General features: G+C 37.2%; 1 long non-coding RNA gene across 1 annotated transcript; it reads right to left on the bottom strand.

The window, feature by feature from the left end:
* Window positions 1-284: 284 nt before the first annotated feature.
* On the bottom strand, window positions 285-9,280 carry LOC128242842 (uncharacterized). The gene is made up of 4 exons (XR_008262724.1): window positions 9,163-9,280; window positions 6,159-6,246; window positions 3,271-3,344; window positions 285-405 (listed from the first exon to the last, which is right to left on the bottom strand). It is a non-coding gene; the product is annotated as an uncharacterized LOC128242842 (long non-coding RNA).
* Between the last annotated feature and the right edge of the window lie 6,570 nt (window positions 9,281-15,850).

The following is a 15,850-nucleotide window of genomic DNA, read 5'->3' as shown; positions in this document are numbered from 1 at the left end:
TTTAACTGTAATCATAACTTAACATTACACAGAATGAAAGACAATGGTTTATTTAAAATGGAGTTAATATATGAATTGAAATTAAAGCCATCAACTACCGAGACTAGGATAAGCAGAATCTACATTCGTACTGTCTTGATCACCTTCATTTTTGTCAACTTTAAAACTATCATTGTCAATATAGACACCATTTTTAGAATCAGAAAGAGCCTTTCTCTTTTTTAAGTGTTTATGTCTTATTGACTATACGTGACGTCAATATCACATGATCTGAAGTGACAACTCCATGCCTCAGTAACATCATCATTTGGGCTAGTTACGTCTGGTTTTCTTCCGTCTTCTTCTCCAAGAACAGTAAGACCAACAATGGCAGCTGCCTCCTCTGCAAGCTGTTTAGTTTTCTCCCTGAAACAAGAAATATTTGTTGTAAAAAAACCCCGAAAACGACATAAGCCATTCTACAATGGAAATCACTCCGCGTTTGAGACCAACTACACTAAATACTAAAAAAAATCATAACTTAACATTCAGTCTTCAGCCTTGAAATGGACTAAATAATTTCTTAAATAAATTTAATTTGGCTTCCTAGGCTAAATTCAACTAAATTATTATTATCCAAGGCAAAATCAACTGAATTATTACTTCACTGAACAGCATACGGCGTTCAATGCCAAACAGGACAGAATTATTACTGCAATGAGCAACATACGGCGTTCAAGGCCAAACAGGACAGAATTATTACTGCAATGAGCAACATACGGCGTTCAAGACCAAACAGGACGGAATTTTTACTGCAATGAACAACATGCGGCGTTCAAGGCCAAACAGGATAGAATTATTACTGCAATAAACAACATACAGTGTTCAAGGCTAAACAGGACGGAATTTTTACTGCAATGAACAACATACGGTGTTCAAGGCCAAACAGGACGGAATAATTACTGCAATGAACAACATACGGTGTTCAAGGCTAAACAGGACAAAATTATTACTGCAATGAACAACATATTGCGTTCAAGGCCAAACATAATAGAATTATTACTGCAATGAACAACATACGGCGGTCAAGGGCAAACTGGACAGAATTGTTACTGCAATGAACAACATGCAGCGGTCAAGGCCAAACAGGACAGAATAATTACTGCAATGAACAACATGCAGCGGTCAAGGCCAAACAGGATAGAATTATTACTGCAATGAACAACATGCAGCGTTCAAAGCCAAACAGGACAGAATTATTACTGTTATTAACAACATACTGCGTTCAAGGCCAAACAGGATATAATTATTACTGCAATGAACAACATACGGTGTTCAAAGCCAAACAGGATGGAATTATTACTGCAATTAACAACATTCAGCGTTCAAGGCCAAACAGGACAGAATTATTACTGCAATGAACTACATACGGCGGTCAAGGGCAAACTGGACAGAATTATTACTGCAATGAACAACATACGGTGTTCAAGGCCAAACAGGACAGAATAATTACTGTAATGAACAACATGCAACATTCAAGGCCAAACAGGATAGAATTATTACTGCAATGAACAACATGCAGCATTCAAGGCCAAACAGGATAGAATTATTACTGCAATGAACAACATACAGTGTTCAAGGCCAAACAGGACAGAATTATTACTGCAATGAGCAACATTCGGCGGTCAAGGCCATACAGGATAGAATTAATACTGTAATGAACAACATACTGCGTTCAAGGCCAGACAGGATAGACGTATTACTGTAATGAACAACATACTGCGTTCAAGGCCAAACAGGATAGAATTATTACTGCAATGAGTAACATACGGCGTTCAAGGCCAAACAGGACAGAATTATTACTGCAATGAACAACATACGGTGTTCAAGGCCAAACAGGACAGAATTATTACTGCAATGAACAACATGCAGCGGTCAAGGCCAAACAGGATAGAATTATTACTGCAATGAACAACATGCAGCATTCAAGGCCAAACAGGATAGAATTATTACTACAATGAAGAACATACAGTGTTCAAGGCCAAACAGGACAGAATTATTACTGCAATGAGCAACATTCGGCGGTCAAGGCCATACAGGATAGAATTATTACTGTAATGAACAACATACTGCGTTCAAGGCCAAACAGGATAGAATTATTACTGCAATGAGCAACATTCGGCGGTCAAGGCCATACAGGATAGAATTATTACTGTAATGAACAACATACTGCGTTCAAGGCCAAACAGGATAGAATTATTACTGCAATGAACAACATACTGCGTTCAAGGCCAAACAGGATAGAATTATTACGGCAATGAGTAACATACGGCGTTCAAGGCCAAACAGGACAGAATTATTACTGCAATGAACAACATACTGCGTTCAAGGCCAAACAGGACAGAATTATTACTGTTATGAACAACATACTGCGTTCAAGGCCAAACAGGATAGAATTATTACTGTAATGAACAACATACTGCGTTCAAGGCCAAACAGGACAAAATTATTACTGCAATGAACAACATACGGCATTCAATGCCAAACAGGATAGAATTATTACTGCAATGAGCAACATACGGCGTTCAAGGCCAAACAGGATAGAATTATTACTGCAATGAGCAACATACGGCGTTCAAGGCCAAACAGAACAGAATTATTACTGCAATGAGCAACATACTGCGTTCAAGGCCAAACAGGACAGAATTATTACTGCAATGAACAACATGTGGCGTTCAAGGCCAAACAGGATAGAATCATTACTGCAATAAACAACATACGGCAGTCAAGGACAAACCGGACAAAATTATTACTGCAATGAGCAACATACGGCGGTCAAGGCCAAACTGGACAGAATTATAACTGCTATGAACAACATGTGGCGTCAAGGCCAAACTAGACAGAATTATTACTGCGATGAAAATCATGCGGAGTCAAGGCCAAACTACACAGAATTATTACTGCAATGAACAACATGCGGCAGGCAAGGCCAAACTAGACTAAGTTATTTTTAATATTTTAATGAACCTAACTTGAATGAACAACAGGACACGTTCAATGCTAAACTAGACTAAATTATTGCTTGAATGAACCACATGAATCATTAAAGGCCAAGAGGACTTGAAGCCTTCTAAATATTTCAACAAACTAGTTTTTTGCTGCTATATTCACATACGATTTTTTATGTTCTCAAAAAGTTCAAACCAAATTCATTTGTACAATGAATACACATATTTACAAGTTTATATGTCTCAATATTAATATATCCTTTCAAATCAAGCACTGCCTTACCAGAAACTGGCTGTGTATTTAGCTCCATCAAGCTCCATGACAGATTTGTAACACCGATCTTCAGATCTCTCGGCCTGAAATGAAGCATGTGAGTTTTGTGTTTAGCAAGAAGCGTTCTTAATAACTTCTTTTACCAACATTTCCTATGCAATTTGGAGGAATAATACGTATTTGTTGATGAGTCCTTTCCACCTGAAACCCTGACAAATTTTGCTAAATATTCCAATTTTGGCAATAATGAGTACCAAGAATTTGCCTTACACAATAAAACGCAACTATTGACTCCTTAGAAACACATTGAAAAAGATACTTCTTTTGCACTATGAAAGAAAATTTCACTCAGACTTTCAACACTTATTTGATGAACTTTTAAGCTAGGACCTATATACACATACAACAAGGACATACATACACTTACAGCTAGGACTGACTTACACATATACACTTACAGCTAGGACTCGTTAACATTTACACATATACACTTACAGCTAGGACTTATATATACTTACACATATACACTTACAGCTAGGCGATAAACACAAACACATAGACACATACAACACATTCCATTCAACATTAATGACAAGACCTACATACAATTCCATTGAGGACCTACAAACAATTACAGTAATGACCTACATACAATTACAGTTATGACCTACATACAATAACAGTCAGACCCTACATACAATTACAGTAATGACCTACATACAATTACAGTAATGATCTACATACAATAACAGTCAGACCCTACATACAATAACAGTAATGACCTACATACAATTACAGTAATGACCTATATACACTTACAGTAATGACCTACATACAATAAAAGTCAGACCCTACTTACAATTACAGTAATGACCTACATACAATAACAGTAATGAACTACATACAATAACAGTCAGACCCTACATACAATTACAGTAATGACCTACATACAATTACAGTAATGATCTACATACAATAACAGTCAGACCCTACATACAATAACAGTAATGACCTACATACAATTACAGTAATGACCTACATACAATAACAGTCAGACCCTACATACAATGACAGTATTGACCTACATACAATTACAGTAATGACCTACATACAATAACAGTCAGACCCTACATACTATAACAGTCAGACCCTACATACAATGACAGTAATGACCTACATATAATTACAGTAATGACCTACATACAATAACAGTCAGACCCTACATACAATTACAGTAATGACCTACATACAATTACAGTAATGACCTACATACAATTACAGTAATGACCTACATACAATAACAGTCAGACCCTACATACAATTACAGTAATGACCTACATACAATTACAGTAATGACCTACATACAATAACAGTCAGACCCTACATACAATTACAGTAATGACCTACATACAATTACAGTAATGACCTACATACAATAACAGTCAGACCCTACATACAATTAAAGTAATGACCTACATACAATTACACAAATGACCTACATACAATAACAGCCAGACCCTACATACAATTACAGTAATGACCTACATACAATTACAGTAATGAACTACATACAATAACAGTCAGACCCTACATACAATCACAGTAATGACCTACATCCAATAACAGTCCGACCCTACATACAATCACAGTAATGACCTACATACAATAACAGTCAGACCCTACATACAATTACAGTAATGACCTACATCCAATAACAGTCAGACCCTACATACAATTACAGTAATGACCTACATACAATAACAGTCAAACCCTACATACAATTAAAGTAATGACCTACATACAATTACAGTAATGACCTACATACAATAACAGTCAGACCCTACATACAATGACAGTAATGACATACATACAATAACAGTCAGACCCTACATACAATTACAGTAATGACCTACATACAATAACAGTCAGACCCTACATACAATTACAGTAATGACCTACATACAATTACAGTAATGACCTACATACAATTACAGTAATGACCTACATACAATAACAGTAAGGACCTACATTCAATTATAGTAGGGAACTACATTCATGTACAGTAAGGACCAACATACAATTACAGAACGGACATACATACAATTACAGTAAGGCCATACATGCATGAACAATGAGGACCTACATGCATCTACAGTAATGAACTACATACCTGTAAGAACCTACATGCATGTACAATAAGGACCTACATACAATTACAGTGATGACCTACGTACAATAACAGTAAGTACCTGCATACAATTACTGTAATGATCTACATACAATTTCATTAGACCTTCATTCAATTTTAGTTAGAACCTACATACACTAACAACAATGACCTAAAACACCACCAATGAGGACCTACATACACCAACAACAGAGACCTAAAACACCACCAACGAGGACCTACATACACCAACAACAAAGACCTAAAACACCACCAACGAGGACCTACATACACCAACAACAAAGACCTCAAACACCAACAATGAGGACCTACATACACCAACAACAAAGACCTAAAACACCACCAACGAGGACCTACATACACCAACAACAAAGACCTAAAACACCACCAACGAGGACCTACATACACCAACAGCAAAGACCTAAAACACCACCAACGAGGACCTACATACACCAACAACAAAGACCTAAAACACCACCAACGACGACCTACATACACCAACAACAAAGACCTAAAACACCACCAACGAGGACCTACATACACCAACAAAAAGTATGTATATAGACTACGACAAGGACCATTTAACTAATAATGACGTACATATACTAACAACAGGGACCTTTGAACACTATCAAGGACCTACATAAATATAGCTGTTTGTATACACGATGTACTAAATGTTTGACAAAAGTAAATGTAAAGTACTGACTGTATCATAAACTGCCTAGTCGTTTTAATGTTTGACCGTCCACATGTACACCATTGGTTTTGGGCGTATACCTGAGAGATAGTCCTTCCTGTAACATAAAGTATTATTCTTGCATACAGAAAATGGACTTCTGGCCATGCACGTGGCCAGTGTTGTAGGACTGCTTTACAATTGAAAAATAAAATAGACATGTCAGAGAAAAACAAAAACAAGAGCAATTTAAATGTAAGTATAATGTAAAAAAGAAGAGAACTGCAACAGATACCAATGCTCGTCTTATTTTCTCTATTTACAAAGGGGCATAACTCAACAACTAATTCAGCAAGAATGATAGGACTACTACACATGATTGATTATTTTTAATGACGTTGCGAATATATGTTCTAAGTGTTCTATTAATAAATTTTATGGATTTGTGCAGCTACAGCCACAGCAACGAAGACACCAAGGTTAAAAAATAATAAAACATAATTGTTACAAGCTAACTAGAATTCCACTTTATCAAAAGTGTTGTTTGTTGAGAGCGCCGAAATCAAGAGGGGCCACGTACAAAGGCACAAACAACGTATACATAATCTTGAAAAAGTCATTCAAAAGTTATTGATCAGAAATGAAAGTTAACGCTGACAGCCACTCCAATGTGCCTGCCATACTTCCAAGGTGACACAAAAATGTTGTTTTCATTAGAAAACATAATATTAATAATTTATATTATACATTGATTTACTAAGGATTAGAAAAAAAGCTATTAAGTATTAATTTATTCATAATATTGTTTTTACTATAACAAAAGCCCATTGAGTTTAAATATGTGAGCATGTGTATCTAAACAGAAAGATGATCACTCACTATTGAGTCGTTAATCTTTTTTTCTGAGATGTCAAGGGAGTGCTTGTTTATTTGGGTGAATGACTGCAAATTTTGAGCTACGGAGTGATTTTTTTTCTCGACATGAATAGCCCCGCCTCCTTTTCCCTTTAAAGACACCCATCTGAAAATATATAAACACAATCGTTAGATTTTTGCCTTATAATATCTAGAAATACAGAATTAGAATTACGACGACCATTTGCTATCAAGTATTAATTTATAAGACACCAAATGAACCTTTAAGTCTGCGAAGCCTTGTGATAGTAGGTCATACTTTAAAAAGATCGGAAATGATATTAATTCAGTTATTGTTAATTTTCATGTTATGAAATGCCTAAAGTTTTTTCACAATTCGTTTCCTACTAAATTACTATTCATGAGCACCACAACCTATTCATTGGCACCATAACGTTCAGAAAATCGAGCATAGTGCAGCATGTATAACAAATGAAGTTTTAATATTTGTAACGCGGCAACCTTTTGTCAATAAAAAGCCACACACATGTAAAGAAAATGCTTAAACCTAAGGTACGAGAACAATTCTCACGAAAATCCAGATTTTTACGTTGTCAACACTAACGTCTATCAAGTTATGCAAGTTCTAGACGATCAGATATTAAATTTAATTCAGAACTTTTACATTTAGAACAACTCATGGCCATTCCTATGTGGAACTACTTTCTCCAATTTTTTAAATTTACTCGTATAAACCTCTAAAAATGAAAAATAAGAAACCATACTCACTGTTTACATCCATATTCCACTCATTGGCACTATAACGGAAGACGCGTTGGAGCATTTTCAACACATAACAAAATGTTATGGCTTCAATGATTACCCGGCGTGAATATATGATGTATTCGCTGAGGTATTTACTTAAAAGTGGTAACAAGCAAAACCTTAACCAGAATTTCTATGTCTAAAAAAGGGGCCATTATTTGAATTAAATGCAAACTAGAGTTATATAACTTGGTTAATTAGGTAGGTTGGATGGTTGAGTACTATTGTATAAAGTCTTAATGCAATACCTCAAGTAGTTGTTGAGATATTAACCTATGTGTGCTTGCATGCAAAACCTTAACCAGAATATCTTAGTTGAATAATAAAGGGCAATTATTTATATTAAATGCAAACAAGAGTTATCTTACTTGGTTAATTAAGTAGGTTGGATTGTTGAGTACCATTGTATCAAGTCTGAATGCAATACCTCAAGTAATTGCTGAGATATTAACCTACGTGTGCTTGCACGCAAAACCTTAACCAGAATTTCTAAGTCGAATAATAAAGGCCTATTATTTGCATTAAATGCAAACTAGAGTTATCTAACTTGGTTAATTAAGTAGGTTGGATGGTTGAGTACCATTGTATAAAGTCTTAATGCAATACCTCAAGTAGTTGTTGAGATATTAACCTATGTGTGCTTGCATGCAAAACCTTAACCATGGTGTGACGCCGACGCCGACGCTTAGGTGAGTAGTATTGCTCTCCATATTCTTCGAATAGTCGAGCTAAAAATTGCACAAAATGCTACCATAAAAAATTCAAGGGTCATAACTCCAGAGCGAATAGATCGATAAAGCTGTTGATTGAATCTAGTCAAGATGCTTTACCAATAAACATTGCAAATAAGTATAGTATAGATTGGATAACAAATAAATAAGTTAGAGAGCTTCAAGTTTCACACCGAAGACAACACAGTAAATATGGCTTAATTTCATAAAAAAACAACAAAAAAATCTGATCAATTTCAGGTAGAATATTTTATTGCTACAAGAGAGTTTTTAAAAACTTGTACGACACACAATAAACAGCCAAAATAATAAGAGCTATCACAGTCATGATGAATAACCCCGGTATGACAACTGGACACTTAAATGGTGAAATGTCGATTTCTATTAACAGGTGAAATGTCACAGAAATGGCAGGTGCCCAATAGCAAATGCTGTTCAACATTCCTATAAGGTTTACTGAGTGTACGTGCAATATGTCTGGTGCTACGTGTGAAAAATGATTGTAGAGATTATCTTTAGTAAGTCAAGGGCCATTTCATGCGTGACATGTAAGCATTACTCATGTTAGACAGAGTGAAGTGTAACAGAAATGGCAATATGGTCAAATAATGCCAACATTGTACCTAACTATCCAGCTTGTAGACACCGTGTTGATGACAGTACATCGGAGATGATGGAACAGTTATGGCACAAACATCGCATTTTTCCCAAGGCACAGCTGCAACACAGATGCAAAGTAGTAATTTGGAACTTAAACACGAGCGCCGCAGAGTGAAACCAATGCTCATCTGTTATTGAACTGTCAAAAAAGAGACATAACTCAACAATGATTAATACCAGATTTATGTGAATTGCTATACATGTGTGTTGTCTCTTGCAACAGTGTACTTAGTTTCATTTAAATATCATAAAATATTTTTAAGTTATTTCATATCTTAACGATTTTTAACAATGACGCCAAAGACAACAACCCTGACAGCACCAACGCCATGGATAAACCTCAACCTTTTTTTGTATTTGTTGTGATTTTTTATTTAGTTTTCTTTTTTGGGGGCATTTCTTTACTTTTAAATTTGCCTTTCATTCATGAAGTTTGTAATCTAGTAATTACTCATTTTATTGTACAATGTATATAATCTGACAGAGAAAAACAAGTTGAAAAACTTAGTTCCAAAAATTACCCTCATTGTAAGGCAGAGACAGGATCATATCAAGACTGCTGACCCAAACACCAGCTCCTGAGTGAACCCCAATCTGAAATGTAGCACAGATACGAAGATGAACAATGTAAGGCAGGGACAGGGTCAGATCAAGACTGCTGACCCAAACACCAGCTCCTGAGTGAACCCCAATCTGAAATGTAGCATAGATACGAAGATGAACAGTGAAAGGCAGGGACAGGGTCAGATCAAGACTGCTGACCCAAACACCAGCTCCTGAGTGAACCCCAATCTGAAATGTAGCATAGATACGAAGATGAACAATGTAAGGCAGAGACAGGATCAGATCAAGACTGCTGACCCAAACACCAGCTCCTGAGTGAACCCCAATCTGAAATGTAGCATAGATACGAAGATGAACAGTGTAAGGCAGGGACAGGGTCAGATCAAGGCTGCTGACCCAAACACCAGCTCCTGAGTGAACCCCAATCTGAAATGTAGCATAGATACGAAGATGAACAGTGTAAGGCAGGGACAGGATCATATCAAGACTGCTGACCCAAACACCAGCTCCTGAGTGAACCCCAATCTGAAATGTAGCATAGATACGAAGATAAACAGTGTAAGGCAGGGACAGGATCATATCAAGACTGCTGACCCAAACACCAGCTCCTGAGTGAACCCCAATCTGAAATGTAGCATAGATACGAAGATAAACAGTGTAAGGCAGGGACAGGATCATATCAAGACTGCTGACCCAAACACCAGCTCCTGAGTGAACCCCAATCTGAAATGTAGCATAGATACGAAGATAAACAGTGTAAGGCAGGGACAGGATCATATCAAGACTGCTGACCCAAACACCAGCTCCTGAGTGAACCCCAATCTGAAATGTAGCATAGATACGAAGATGAACAGCGTAAGGCAGGGACAGGATCATATCAAGACTGCTGACCCAAACACCAGCTCCTGAGTGAACCCCAATCTGAAATGTAGCATAGATACGTAGATGAACAATGAAAGGCAGGGACAGGATCATATCAAGACTGCTGACCCAAACACCAGCTCCTGAGTGAACCCCAATCTGAAATATAGCATAGATACGTAGATGAACAATGAAAGGCAGGGACAGGATCATATCAAGACTGCTGACCCAAACACCAGCTCCTGAGTGATTCCCAATCTGAAATGTAGCATAGATACGAAGATGAACAGTGTAAGGCAGGGACAGGGTCAGATCAAGGCTGCTGACCCAAACACCAGCTCCTGAGTGAACCCCAATCTGAAATGTAGCATAGATACGAAGATGAACAGTGTAAGGCAGGGACAGGGTCAGATCAAGGCTGCTGACCCAAACACCAGCTCCTGAGTGAACCCCAATCTGAAATGTAGCATAGATACGAAGATGAACAGTGTAAGGCAGGAACAGGGTCAGATCAAGACTGCCGACCCAAACACCAGCTCCTGGGTGAACCCCAATCTGAAATGTAGCATAGATACGAAGATGAACAATGAAAGGCAGGAACAGGGTCAGATCAAGGCTGCTGACCCAAAGAGGGGCTTCAATGAGTCCATAGTGAACCCCAATATGAAATGTAAAACAAAAAGAGAGAATTACATTGTTTAATTCATTTAGTTTTGATTTGTTTATCTTATACTTACTTTTTTTAGCTCGAATGTGACAACAACTTTAAGTTGATCAAATCAGTCTCTAGTCCCTTTCCACATCGGTCATATTTCAGTAAAAAAAGGACAAAACACAAAATTTGCTATGCACCACATTACTGTCTCTACCAACATGTGTACCAAGTTTCATTTGAATACCTTTAGAATGTTTGTTTTCGTTATGGCTAAGATTGTTCATGTATTGGTATGATGATGACGTACACCTAATGACACCAAGGCTATCATAATACCCCAACTTGTTTCTCTGAAATATAGAGGAGCTAATAATGACCTTGGCATATATCTTGCACACCATTTTTGAACTTGAAACCTGAGTTTTCTGTAACAATCTTTAATCATGAGTACCTTTTCAGTAATCAGCTTGACTGTAAGATCCACCATGCTGACAATCCCTTCATGGTCCAACCCACACATCTTGACTGGTAAACTGGTGAATGGTCGGCCACAGCTGTCATAGGCATAGCCCCGCCCCTGTGTTACAAGTAACAGGAACAAAGGGACATAAATCATAACAGATGTGTACTGACCTCACAAGAGTACATGTTCATAACGCGACTATCATGGAGATGGTGCCAACACAGAACTTTTGACTTATGCATTAACAGCATCTTAATACAAACTTGCACAGTTAAACGATGCATAAAACACCATTTTTCTGCCTAATAAAAACTAATACACCTTTTTCTTGTTTGTATACACTACCACTTTTTAGGCTTTAAACAATAGATCAAGGAATAAGATATGGATAGAGACATCGGCATATAATTCATTTGATTATTAAAGCAGGGTTCATGGTTTACATTCATTTACGTGTAGGTGCTGGGTAAGGATAGGCAATATGCCATTATGATAACTATCATAATTATAAATAATATAAATACATAAATAAATTAAATTAAATTATTGTTCCACTAAAACATGTAGCTGCATACATGATGCTTGTAGCATTCGAATGCTATGAAACTTACATTGTGTAAGATAAGAATGCGAGCATCTTTCAAAATATCTGTGGTCAAAACCTGAAATGACAATAGTATTTATTATAAGTATCAATTGATTACATGGATTCTACCTTAAACTCCTTTTAACATAACTTCTATGTTTACACATATAACTGCAATGGTTAAAGGTAATATTCATAATATTAAACCTACATTTCCAGCCAATTGCCCTAATGGCCTTCAATAAGTAACACGCTTAATCATTAAGAATTGCATCTTGACATACAGACATGACGTCATAATTTTACCTGCGAAAAACTGGTTGTTATCCCAGTCAGTGTGAACATATCTTATAAAATCTTAATGACTAATAAGGGCTTGCTCCTTGCGCTCACTTTGAACTTCTAATCAAAACTATAACAACATTTATGACTGAAGCGCTGTTATTACATACAGTGAATCCCCTCTGGGCACTGATGTACTCTGCCACAGTCAGCAGGGCGTTGATTGTGGCCCCTCCGCTGCCGACATCTTGTTTTGGGTCCTCAACAGCCAATAAGAACACATCCTTGTCAATGTAACCCTTCGTCTGTCTAAACTCTAACTCTGAAGAAGTGATACATGTTCATGTTAAGTATAGTTCACATAATAACCTGTAACGCAAATTAGGAAATTAATTTGAAGGGAGTTGTACAGTCATGTAATTTGAAACCAAGGCCCATACACGTCTATGTGAATATAGGCTATGATACTTTTGGTAATTGTATGTTTTAGCCAAATTTAAAACCTAGCAAAATTGAAGTTGACCAAGCCAATCCCCTGTGTATACCTCTCTGCAAAATAAGTGACCATTCCTTCCTGGGACATGTGATAACAACAGCTGTCCACTTCACCTTTGGTGTCATTTCTCTCTTCTTTCAATACTGTAAGTATAAAACAACAGATGTATAACTAACACTCTAGAATGGCTTGAACTCAAAGCCACACCAACTCTTTGCTTTTTGCTTTTGAGGTTTACTGCCCCTATTTTGGAGAAAATGTAACTGCCATATTATTTACCCTCCCAAAAAGTTTTATTTGTGTAGAAATGTTGCTTAAAATGACATAAAAAATGTCATTATTTGTCTCTGGTGATTTCAGGTACTTCAAGAGGTATAACCACCTTGATAGCTCAGTGGTAGACCATACAGTATGTTTCAGGTGTTGTATGTACATTATAGGGTCCAATCCCTGACTGAATGTGGCAGATCAGTGGTAACTCACTTGACTGTCAATCCAGGGGTTACAGGTTCAATTCCCTGCCGCACCGCTAAAAAATACTTATCGCCTTTCGAGAGGGAAATTACATTGAAGACCTGTGTGACAGTGAGCACTATACACTGATACACGTAAAAGAACAAGGGTAGCTATTCTGTCCCGAGTACTTTGCTCCACTTATATGACTAACAATCTTACCCGAGCACTCATAAAATAGGCATTGCCGGAGTGGGAATAAAAATAAACTTACACACCCGAAAAACCAACTGCATCAAACCAAATGACATGAACAATTTTTGCCAGTAGCTCCCTTTTGCTTGGCAATAGAGGGATGTATTGGGAAATTCGGACCAGTGGATTTGATAATCATGCAAAGTGATCTTGGGGGTATTTCACACTCATCTCCTTCCATTATTTATTATAATAATTGAACTTCAATTTCAACAGACTGGTTTGCAAAGTAGATCAATAAGTAGAACAAAAGGAATAAAATTGTATGCCTTGTGTAGCAAAAAGGGACAAATAGCAGTGTTGAATTGCTGTAAATGTCACAAAATATGATTTTTAGCGAGCATTTATTTTGATGCAGATGTTTGGAAAACGGATTTAATTCAGAGCGTTGGAAAAAAAATTCGAGCAGTTTACCTTCAGCAGTGCTCAGCAGTTTTTTACAAACAAATTAAAGAACTTCCAAAATAGGTCATGTTATATGAATCATGAAAGTATTGAGAGCAATCTCCCTTATCAAAAGGTATTTTTAGACTTCGGGTTTTCCGGAATTTGGTTATTCATGGGTCGTGCTAAAAGGCTGACCAAATGGCTGCCAATATAGATATAGAGGGAAAAGGCTGACCAGGCCAGAAAAGGCTGACCAGAAAAATGAGAATGGATTTTTTTTAATATTATATTATTTATTTGTTGTTTTATTTATTTCTGTGTACTTGTTTAATTATTATAATTGATATCTTATTAAAATATTATAAATTATAAGAGCGTTTTGTAGAAGATGGATGACTTTTCGTAACGTTAATGTAAGAAATAGTATCCATCTTCATCCAGGCCACACCACGTGGAGGTGCTCTTGTCATGGCCCATGTGATTGAGTTGGTTAGTGAGTGAGTGAGTGAGTGAGTGAGTGAGTGAGTGAGTGAGTGCGGTAGGGAGTGGGATTGTGTGTGATTGAGTAAGTAGGTTGGTGGGTTAGTGAGTGGGTTGGTGGGCGAGTGAGTGAGTGATTGATTGATTGAGTGATTGATTGATTGATTGAGTGAGTGAGTGAGTGAGTGAGTGAGTGAGTGAGTGAGTGAGTGAGTGAGTGAGTGAGTGAGTGAGTGAGTGAGTGAGTGAGTGAGTGAGTGAGTGAGTGAGTGAGTGAGTGAGTGAGTGAGTGAGTGAGTGAGTGAGTGAGTGAGTGAGTGAGTGAGTGAGTGAGTGAGTGAGTGAGTGAGTGAGTGAGTGAGTGAGTGAGTGAGTGAGTGAGTGAGTGAGTGAGTGAGTGAGTGAGTGAGTGTGTTGGTGAGTTGGTGGCCGAGTGATTGATTGATTGATTGATTAATTGATTGATTGATTGATTGATTGATTGATTGATTGATTGATTGATTGATTGAATGATTGATTGATGTAATGGTTAAATTAATGAAAGAATGATGGATTGATCACAAGATTGAATGAAGGATCGATCGAGTTACTGAAAACGTAAATGTCTGAGCCTAAGTTGTAATTGTTCAGTCAGTTAACAGAGTGGGCATATGAATTCAATGTCAATCTGTGATATATTTAGTAGTACTTTAACTCACACTGGCTAATAGTCTGCAGCCAAGAAACTGACTTTGATAGCTCGCGCATCAGGGAGTTTGTCTCAACCGCGACCGCTTTCCAGTGGTCCAAAAACCATGTCTCGTACGCTACGCGAGGTCCTGTCTGCTCGTGGAACAGGTTCCGCCCTCTGGGAAGGATCTCCGAATGCAGTATCATTCCATGTGGACACATGATATGAAGGGTAAGACATAACTGTCTTATGTCCCGTACAATGGCAGCTGCTGACCTACGGCCAATGTCGTTGGCGCCAACAACAAGAGCAATGGTCTAAAAACAATATTAACAACCCGTGTTGGTCAGCGATAAGATATTACGCTATGTAAGTGTTCGAAAAAGGCTGACCGTGTTGGTCAGCGATAAGAAATACATGTTTCCGATTACACTAAGACATTAAGTTTCATAAATGTTCAACTGTATCATTCTATTATAGCATACATCTATTTACATTA

The sequence above is a fragment of the Mya arenaria genome, chromosome 8 (assembly GCF_026914265.1).
Source record: "Mya arenaria isolate MELC-2E11 chromosome 8, ASM2691426v1".
Classification (NCBI taxonomy): Eukaryota; Metazoa; Mollusca; class Bivalvia; order Myida; family Myidae; genus Mya; species Mya arenaria.
This window is presented reverse-complemented; position numbering and strand designations above follow the sequence as displayed.